The following is a 9,809-nucleotide window of genomic DNA, read 5'->3' on the forward strand; positions in this document are numbered from 1 at the left end:
GGATTCCTCGATCCACAGTCCATTCAAAGATCTGGGCAATTGCAATTTGAATCGAAAAGTTACATCAAGAGTTGGATGCAGAGTTTAAAACGAGATGTCTACCTTGGAGCCTACCTGAATGGGTAAGTCAAACATAATAACTGAATTTAAATAATCTATAGTACTACAATAACTCATATTCGTCTCTACTGCAGCGGACACTGGCAAATGGTCGTCATTCTGCCTAAGGAAAACCTAGTTGGTCTAGTTTTGTTCTTTACATAATAGGCCAGACAACTATCTTAAGGGAATAATTAACAGGTCAGTGTTGTTTTCAATACATTTGCATTAGCATAACTTAACAACATCAATATTTTAATGTTCCTCTTATTCAACAGTGCTTTGAAAGGACTTGATGATACTCCACAACCTAAATCCAAGACTACTGTTAGGTGGATTGTTGTTAAGGTATGTGATTTAAATTTATTCTACTTATATATACTGCTTATGTGTGTGTACACTAATTGTAGTTAACGTTTAATTAATATCCAAATTTCATTATGTATTTAGTGTAATAGACAAAAAGGAAGCACTGAGTGCGGCTATTACGTCATGCACTGGATGTCCATGATAATCTTAGGATCTTTTAGGAATAATTGGGAAACGGTAATTGTTTATTTCAAATAAAGTTGGTTTTCTTATCATTGTTATTACATTATTCATTTATTTTTTATTTGATCATATAGTATTTTAATGAAGTTAGACCATTGGAAGCAGAAAGACTCAAGGCGCTTCGCATCCAATGGGCACAGTATTATCTAAAAGTTAGAAATCAAATATAGCATGTTAGGGAACTATGTAACTTTAGGTTACTTAATTAGTTTATCATACTTTGCATTACATTTTTTACAATTGTTGTTTCATTTTAACATTGAATAACCTTTGTTGATAGTTATCCATAGTTATCAATTGATTTTTTTCAATTAATAGTTTACTAGCTAGTTTTCTGCTAAAACCTATTTGAAAACAGAATGCAGATGATATATGTTGTGTGCTGTGTGGTCTGATTTTAAATTTATAGGTTAAATTTTGGTTTTATTGTAAAAACAGAAGCAGTATTTAAAAAAAATTATTGAAAACAACATCGGTTTTGTAAAAAAACCGATGTTAACGTATGGTAACATCGGTTTTTTGGAAAAAAAATTGATGTTAACGATTAACATTGGTTTTTAAAAAAAAACTGATGTTAATCGCTAACATCAGTTTCTGTAAAAAACCGATGTTAACGTATGGTAACATCGACTTTTTGGAAAAAACCGATGTTAACATTTTGGATATTAACATCGGTTTTTTTGGAAAAATTGATGTTAACGTACGTTAACATCGATTTTTTACAGAAACCGATGTTAACGTTAACATCGATTTTTTGGAAAAACCGATGTTAACGTTTTCGATATTAACATCGGTTTTCTGTAAAAAAAAACCGATGTTAACTATCAACATGCACACATTAGTTAACATCAATTTTTTTTACAGAAAATTGATGTTAACGTACGTTAACATCGGTTTTTTACAAAAAATCGATGTTAATTGTCAACATTAATACATTTTTTTGGGTGTAATTCATATTATCAACATCGGTTATTTATATAACCGATGTTGTAAATTTTACGTTAACATTGATTTTTTAAAAACCGATGTTAACGATAATACTTTCAACATCGATTTTTTAACCGATGTTGAAAGCATATTTTCTAATAGTGATTTGATATGCATGTCATCTTCTATTGTGTAACGTTCCCACTTTGTATATGAACCTTTCCACAAGTTTGGATATGTGGGTACCTTAAGAGGAAATGATTATATTTTACCAACTTTTTATATTCACATTATTAAAATATGTGCATTTTTTTATTAAAAGGTATAAGAATTATACATTTATCGGTAAAATAAGCAGGTATTAAATACAATATTTTTACCACTACAAGGGATAAAATGGGTGGCTAAACCACTTGCTACCATTTCTGCTCCATCTAGTTGTGCACCAGTTGGCCCAATGTACTCACCTACAAAAAAGCTAGCCGAAATTAAAATGCAAAATTAGCACAATATAAAGGAAATTTGGTGTGCTGGTAGTACAATATAATAATGGACAAATATGTACATATATGTACAGCATACTGTGTTGAGTACTTTGAATCCAGAAGAGCGTCTCCAAATTCAAGTGGATATGCATAGCAGTAGATCCAAGTATAATTAAAAAAAAGGCACCAAATTCACACATTGTTTTGAATCTTAGATTAAAAAGAAGACTCTAAAAATGTAATTTAGATATTCTATTTTCTTCTTTAAGAGTGGCTTTATGATTTGAATATAACAGCGTCATATAACTCGTGATTTGTATTCAAGATGGAAGCTGAAAATTAACTATTATTTTTCAGTTGAAAGAGAGATTATAAACTAGAGACTCTATAAAATAGATAAGAGAGAGAAATAATGATATTTTTAATAGCTCATAATTAATGAGTTAATCAAAATTAATTGAAATGGATAATTAATGAGTCTTAACTATGCAAAATTGCACATGTTAAAAAATCCTTTATCATATACTTGACCAATATGAAACATTAGCATGTGCTTGATTAGACTTCAGCCATGTACGATTATCTTTCATTTTCGCCAAATATTTTTTCTTAAGAAATGCAAAAGTTACTTCTAAGTTACTACCATGTTATTATGCTAAAAGTTTTAGTTGTAGAAGACAGTGTGATAACGTACATAACAACGGCCAGAAACCAAACAAACAAATATTAACTTCTTCCAATTAAATTCAAGAAGTTTTGCTCTCTCTTTGTATTGACAATTTCAACACCCACATAAGCTCATATAGAAGTCAGTCTCTAAAAGAAAAGTACTTAATTGGTGAAAGTAGTAATAGGAAAGAATGAAGACGTGCCCATTTATGTTCTTTTACACAGCATACCAATTTTCAAACAATAAGCTAATGCAATAACATCAAATAAGATATGTGCAGTATAAATAAAAAAGAATAATAATAGAGGGGCTACTTTGAAATAAGATTGTGCAATTGGCTTTTATTTTAGTGTAAAGCAAAATATGCTAATTGCTAAAGATTGAAGAGGTAAATTGATCGGATATGAAAAAGTATAGAAATGTCTACGAACAACGCAATATGAAATGAAGTGATTAAGACTATAAAAGCTACCACTATATTTATTCCATCGAGCACTAATCTAGCACCACTTTCAACCTGAATTAATTTATCTATTCGCTCCTTTGCCTGTGCAGTGGGTAAGATTGTGAGAATATTTAAGAAACATATAACTACAATGTATACAAGATCAATATGGAAATGTGATGCACTTAATAGTAATTCTTAAACAATAATCTAAAGATGTGCTATTAGTTGAAGAGCCAAATACATACCTATTTGCTAATGACTGGACTAAGGTCTGCATCAGGTTCAGTTCCAACATTTACTTTAAGAGCTTTGGCATGCTCTAGAAGTTTACTTTCCCCAGAAAAATATTGTGAAGACTAAACGATGAAGTTATTATACTTAAAAGATTATAAATACATGGTTAAAAGTAAGTTTTATGAGGCCAAATAACTAAAACCAATTTCCTCACCAAGACTGCATCACAAACAAATCCAAATACTTGGAACAGTCACCAGAATTATCAAAAGGATGGAAAGAATTAATCATTCTTGCTAATTTGCACAGCAGTATGAATGTGCAAAAAATGTGATTAAATTTTGGAGATGTTGAATTATGTCTTGGGAAAGGAAGAATGGTGATTCAGTTTGGCGCACACCAAAGACATCCAGATCATTTTGGAACAAGCACTAGAGGAAGAGCATAAAATTGCTTCACGCATAAGATGACACCACAAAAATCATAATAAAACTAATTGAATAAGAACTTGATAGAGAAGGATACCATAGTTTTGAGCCCCCAACAAAACAACACTACTGAGAGCCATGCACCTTTGACCAGCAGCACCAAAACTTGCAGCAACTAAAGCATTTACAGTAGCATTGCCACTTGCATTAGGCATTACAACCACATGATTTTTGGCCCCCATATTAGCCTGAAAACTTGAATACATGATGCAATTAATTACCAAATGCCAAATAAGCCCATGAGTTCCTTTACTTGGAAAGTTTTTCAAGAAACAAGTGAACAAGTGAAGAACAAAAGTTTAATTAGAAAAGATTATAGCATACATGGGTTCCATGAACTATATTTAAGACACCATTAGGCAAACCAGCTTCCATTGCCAATTCTGCAAGCATTACAGAAGCACCTGGAAAAATGCCAAAGTTATGATATCCAATTCTTTCTGCCATAAGTTGCATGTAACCAAAAATGATGAATCATGAAAGTGGACAACATACTGTATATTTCTGAGTTCTGCCAGTTAAGTTTGTTATTACCATAGAAGCATGCTGCACGTACCATTACATGGATGGGGAAGAAAAACTCAAGGGTGGACAATAATATTTAGTATTTCATTACTTGATGGATAAATAAGAACACATTTATCAGTCATCACAAAAGCAAAATTAATATAGACTTCTCAAACTGTAAGATCTGACATTCTTCCTAATATTATCTATTCAGAAATTAAATTTAATAAGATGATCCATGTGAGGCAGAAACATGGACACAATCAAAAAGGCAAGACTTTACTTGGGTGGCACTAGCTTCCTTTCTTGCTAAAGTATCACTTGCAAAATGCAAACTTAAAGTAACTCGTCCTTAATTAGTTTAAATGGATTTACATTGCAAAAAGAGCAAGTGCAGGCAGGGTTCAAAGCAGTTGAGGGGTACTTATCTATTATTTTAAATTATAAAATGAACATTAGTGAAGATATTGTTCCTACAAATATTCTACGAAAAATTCCTTAGTGAAGATCAAAGCTAAAAAAGTATTTGAATGTAACAAGAAAGGAAGGTTGAAAAAAATTTAAATGTCAAGAACATTAATTTTGGAAACAATTGCATAGCAAAATAACCACCAAAAAAGTTGGAAACAACTTACCCACAAGGGAATCATTGCAGGAAAATTGAATGGACAAATACCAGCACATACACCAAGTGGCTCTCTAATGTTGTAAGTATCAATTCCACTTGATACATTGGAAAAATATTCTCCCATTTGTAGAGTTTCCATCCCACAAGCATGTTCCACCACCTCTAAATGACATAAATCAAAATGTTCAGAGAAGCTCATCACCAAAATTATGAGCTCAAATCAATATTTCATTTCAAAAGCTTCTCAAGCAACATACTAGAAACACCAATCTAAACCATGGAATACATCTCCTTGTACATCCTTTAATGTCTTTCCTTGTTTAGTGGTCACATTCAGTGCAAGTTTATCCTGAAACAGTTACAAAGTAGTCATGTGACTAAATGGCATATGTGTCAGTATGGTGTCTTGGCCTAAATTTGAGACTATATGTGGCAAAGGCATAGAACATTGTAAAATGTTTACCATATCTTTGCGTATAAGATCCTAGAACTTTAACATAACTCGTTGGTGTTTCATGATTGTAGTTTTTCGCCATGACAGAAATGCGAAATGATGTAATACCCTGTCGAAGGTCTCTCATAATCTTCTCCTACCCCAGTACGACCAACATTGCCAGATAAGGATCCAAATTCCGAACCTTCCACTTGTATGTCTACCTCTTCAATCTCCTTTTGCCATCTTTCAAACTCATCAACATCAGGAGTAGACACTACATAACAGGTTAGTCTCTAGCCTTCGCAAACAACAAGAACAACAAATACAAATAATAATAATAATAATAATAATAATAATAATAATAATAATAATAATAATAATGGAAAATCCTAAGTGAAAGAGAAGGAAATTCATACTAGTGGTTGAAGAATTAGGTCCCTACTAGTTAATTTGAGCCCACAGGTCAAAAATCGAGGACAAGGGTTGCCACTCACTCCTTTCTTCAAACCACACAAACACATTTTTGAGGTTTTCACCCTTCTAGGAGACCTTCTCGGCATCGCCCCGAAGAAGTGTCATTTGTGACGAAGAGAGAAGGATTGAGTAGGGTTTGGATTAGGGCTTAGGGTTTCTAGCAGCGAGAGACACGATTGTTGAAGAATGTTAGTGGGCACGAGTGAGAGAGACATGTGCCTTTTAAATAAGTCAGATGCATTTTCAAAGACGATTTTTTACGAAACCGATGTAGTAATACGTTTTCAAAGACGGTTTTGAGAAAAACGTCTTTGAAAAGTTGCAATTATTTATAAAAATGTCACTACCCTTTTTTTTAAGACGATTATTGTATAATCGTCGTAGATCTGTTGTCATCGAAAACATTTATTTTAGTAGTGTGCTATGGTCTATATGGAAAAGCAAAAAGTTGTATAGTAGATAATAAAAAAAGGAATACAAATTATAAGCAAATTTACAATTCCAATTTTATCCTTGTTTTAGGATAAATATCAACTTTACACATCATGAACACATAGCACATATATGACAAAGGACTTAAAGATCATAAATCAGGTATAAATTTAAGCAATCGATTGAAGCAAGAAGTGCCCTAGTGGCAAATCGGCTTTGGACAAGTCTGATGTAACCTTGAGAATAGGATATTTAACAAAAATACTTGTGATAACACCACGTAGGCAAATACTATAAATAAGCATTATGTAATCACAAATAGGGATGACACAACATAATTCAACACTACGAGACTTCAAAGATATCTTTCTCCCTCTCTAAATTCTCTCTATGATTGTCTCATTTTCTCCAAACCTATTTCAGGTTGCACAAGTCAAATCACAGTCCGTGTTCTACACCATAACAATCCTTATGTCTGTATTTTATGTTAGAGTTTTAACAATTGTTTATAAGTTTTATGTTGGAAACATCTTATATGACAGTGAGAGGCATAAATCTAGATCTTATAATTGGAAAGGGAGGGTAAAGATTTAATATAAAAAAGTCACAAGACTTTTTAAATGGTCACATAACATTAATTAAATCTTGAATCCAAGAGGAATAAAAATATTGTTGGAGTCTTGCACACCACAAGTTCACCGGGTTATATTTGAAAAACCACTTAATCACATTTTTATTGTATGCTTTTGTGTGTGTTTGGATGGAGGTTGATAAAATTGATTTTAAATAAAATTAATTTTGAAGTGATGTGATTTATATTTGAATTTTGTATTATAAAATCAAGTTAGAAGTAAAATTCAGTACAAATTTTTTGATCCAATACAAAAGTTACTCAAAGTTGCTTCAACTCAGAAATAATTCTAAATTCTTCTCTAACGTGAAACCAAACATATGAAAATGTATCTAAAATCAATTTTAAACTCAAAATCAATTCTTTAACTCCAAACCAAACACATACTTCATGTCTCACTTTCATCGCAGTTTTGTGAAGAAATTTGCAAACATGGACCCTACCATAATCATACACATCCCATGTAACTTTGAACTCAACCGAACAAGTGAAAGTCTGTATTTCATCCTCTTTCCTCGTTGGAGTTAATTTCTTTCCTTTTCTTTGTTAGGAAACGAACACAGCCTTAAAGATGTTATAGGAAAAAAAGGTTAATAAGGTGATCTATCGAAATTCAATATTCAATTAGATGCCTTCTATAAATACCTTTATAATATATTTATTGTAAATACCTTATATAAAGATCAGTATAGTCTTTAAGGCTATCAATCTCTACATTTATTGAGATATACTACGATGATTTTTAATTATTTCGTGATCTTAATTATTTTTGCAGAAAGAGGGGAGTTTTATAAGACTTGTATGAAAGAACATTTGGGTTACAAGTATCGATCACAGCAAATATATATGTAAATCATTAGATGTAATAATACATTTGAAAAAGAATCAAACTCTAGGTGAGGTCTTAATGATAAGAAAATAAGATGTGCATCTCGCAGGTTACCACTACACAAACCCGAGTGAAAGACCCACTCATAAATGTGTGAAAGTGAGTGAAATGTATGAAGGCAACAAATGCTAAACTACCCAACCTGCAAAACAAACAACATGCATAATAACAACCGATATTCTAGCTAGCCTATGGTTAAGCATATAAAACATATTTACAAACACCAACACATATGATGAAATAAAACTGTTCACAACAAAAAAAAAAGGCCGGTTAGATAAATAGAATAAAAGTTATAAATTTACTTAACTAATTATGAGTAATACAAATACCAGTGCAAAAAGTACCAAGATTGTGAAGAAGGATTAGTATACTTATACATCAATTGTTCATATTATAAAACATTTGAAAGTTGTCAAGGATTGAACATAATTTCTATGGGTGGAACACACCAAGAAAAAAAAATTGTGTCATTTCTCTCCTCCTCTCTCTACTTTGATTATATTTTATCTATGCTAATCTAATAGGAAAAGAGTTGAGCTTATGTCAAAGTTTTTTTTTTTCAACTATATACCAAGGCCTCTTGTAAATTTGTTTTTGTCCTTCACAAACTCTTGAGACAAAGTATTGTTCTGCCATTTACAAAACCTCGTTTAATTTACAATTACAAATTGAGTTTTAAAGTGTTGTTTTGCCCAAATTATTTATGAAATGTTTTTTAAAGTACAATTCTACCCCTTTTCTTAAATTTTATATTTATTTTTACATTATATTTTCCTTTTCTTTATAACACATATTTTCATCATTTCGCATTTACTTTTTATTTTTAAGATTCTAAAATTACTATATCTCGTATTTTTTCCGTTAATATATCTTTATTTTTCTTTGAATTTCATCTTTCTCACATTAGTTTCTATCAATTTTTTCTTATTATATTAAAAATTTATTTTTCATCGCAAATCATTACTTTCAAATTAAAGCAACTCTTTAGTCAATTTATAAATCTACCCTGTTTTCTCTAAAAGCTTAAGTGATAGTATTTTTTTTTTACTTATTTGTTTGAAATAATTAAGCATATATTTGTTATATAAATTTATGTTTTTTTTAAATAAATTGCTTAAATTAACATAATTTTCAGTGAAAAATTAAAAATATTAACACAATAAACGAAACTTTTATTAACTATATGCATGAAAGTTTTTATTTTCTGTCATTCACATAAGTTTTTGGATCCAAAGCTGTTAAAAAGTCTAAAATCGACTCAATATACACTTAATTAATCACAATATCGCAAGACTTGTTACGCTGTGAGTGTTTGACCTCTCACTTTCACACGGAGCATTTTTTGGTTTATTTTACAATTTACAGAAAGCATCTTAAGACTTAAATGGAATATGCACACTTTTAATAATAAAATAAAAAAATTGACTAAGCGGCAGGCACACAGATTTTTAAGCAGAAGCAGGACGTCGTTTACAAAAATAATGCACAAAAACGTAGAATCAAAGTTGCATCGAAACGCGAGCTGCTTAAACAAAATTTGACTCTTGCAAGGAATTTCCGACGATTATATACTATTATTTTATAGTGTATTTGAGAAAAAAAAGTTATTTCATATTTTTACACTCTAATTCAATCACTATTTCTTTTATTTATATATATATATATAATAAGTTTATTAACTTTTATAATTATTATCTTAAAAATTATTTTAACGATTATTTCTTTTGACTTTTCAAATCTATTTATAATCAATATAAATTAATATATTATACATTTATGAGTTAATCTCAAGAAGTTAAAAATATTGATATTTTTTTAATTCTTACAAAAAAATAAATTTATGATCACTGTTCTGAAAAATTAATTTAAAAAATTATGTTCTAAAAAATAGTAGTATCTCACTAAT

The 9,809-nt window shown here is 30.4% G+C and overlaps 1 pseudogene; it reads right to left on the minus strand.

Annotated features, from left to right (window-relative positions):
• Positions 1-3,106: 3,106 nt before the first annotated feature.
• LOC114397172 lies at positions 3,107-6,034 on the minus strand (annotated as a pseudogene).
• Between the last annotated feature and the right edge of the window lie 3,775 nt (positions 6,035-9,809).

This window comes from Glycine soja, chromosome 18 (assembly GCF_004193775.1).
Source record: "Glycine soja cultivar W05 chromosome 18, ASM419377v2, whole genome shotgun sequence".
NCBI lineage: Eukaryota > Viridiplantae > Streptophyta > Magnoliopsida > Fabales > Fabaceae > Glycine > Glycine soja.